Below are 1,323 nucleotides of genomic sequence, written 5' to 3'. Positions count from 1 at the left end.
TTTGAGCCTCAGATTCCCATGGTTCCTCATTGGGGAACTCAGAGGAGGTTGGTGCACGCCCATTGAGGTCTTCCTCAATGGCGTCCACCTCCTCTTTTTCCTCTCCATATTCGGCCATGTTTATGGCTTTGCACTCTCCTTTTGGATTTTCTTCTGTATTACTTGGGAGAGTGCTAGGAGGGAGTTCAGTAACTTTCTTGCTCAGCTGTCCCACTTGTCCCTCCAAATTTCTGATGGAGGACCTTGTTTCATTCATGAAACTTTGAGTGGTTTTGATTAGATCAGAGACCATTGTTGCTAAGTCAGAGGTATTCTGCTTAGAACTCTCTGTCTGTTGCTGAGAAGATGATGGAAAAGGCTTGTTACTGCCAAGCCTGTTTCTTCCACCATTATTGTTATTGAAACCTTGTTGAGGTCTCTCTTGATTCTTCCATGAGAAATTTGGGTGATTTCTCCATGAAGAATTATAGGTGTTTCCATAGGGTTCTCCTAGGTAATTCACCTCTTCCATTGAAGGGTTCTCAGGATCATAAGCTTCTTCCTCAGATGAAGCATCCTTAGTACTGCCAGGTGCATTTTGCATTCCAGACAGACTTTGAGAAATCAAATTGACTTGTTGAGTCAATATTTTGTTCTGAGCCAATATGGCATTCAGAGTGTCAATCTCAAGAACTCCTTTCTTCTGACTAGCCCCATTGTTCACAGGATTTCTTTCAGAAGTGTACATGAATTGGTTATTTGCAACCATTTCAATTAGCTCTTGAGCCTCTGTAGGCGTCTTCTTCAGATGAAGAGATCCTCCAACAGAGCTATCCAAAGACATCTTGGATAGTTCAGAGAGACCATCATAGAAAATACCTATGATGCTCCATTCAGAAAGCATGTCAGAAGGACACTTTCTGATTAATTGTTTGTATCTTTCCCAAGCTTCATAGAGGGATTCTCCATCCTTCTGTCTGAAGGTTTGGATTTCCACTCTAAGCTTACTCCATCTTTTTAGTGGAAAGAACTTTGCCAAGAAGGCATTGACTAGCTTTTCCCAAGAGTCCAGACTTTCTTTAGGTTGAGAGTCCAACCATATTCTAGCTCTGTCTCTTACAGCAAAAGGGAATAGCATCAGCCTATAGACCTCAGGGTCTACCCCATTAGTCTTGACTGTGTCACAGATTTGCAAGAATTCAGCTAAGAATTGATGAGGATCTTCCATTGGAAGTCCATGGAACTTGCAATTCTGTTGCATTAGAGAAACTAATTGAGGTTTAAGCTCAAAGTTGTTTGCTCCAATGGCAGGGATAGAGATGCTTCTCCCATAGAAGTCGGGAG

The 1,323-nt window shown here is 42.1% G+C and overlaps 1 non-coding gene across 1 annotated transcript; it reads left to right on the top strand.

Moving 5' to 3' along the window:
* The first annotated feature begins 877 nt into the window (after nucleotides 1–877).
* LOC130978365 (small nucleolar RNA R71) lies at nucleotides 878–985 on the top strand. The gene has a single exon (XR_009086012.1). It is a non-coding gene; the product is annotated as a small nucleolar RNA R71 (small nucleolar RNA).
* Nucleotides 986–1,323: the final 338 nt, after the last annotated feature.

Source organism: Arachis stenosperma, chromosome 4, assembly GCF_014773155.1.
Source record: "Arachis stenosperma cultivar V10309 chromosome 4, arast.V10309.gnm1.PFL2, whole genome shotgun sequence".
NCBI lineage: Eukaryota > Viridiplantae > Streptophyta > Magnoliopsida > Fabales > Fabaceae > Arachis > Arachis stenosperma.
The sequence above is the reverse complement of the archived record's forward strand: the minus strand, read 5'-3'. Positions and strand labels throughout refer to the sequence as shown.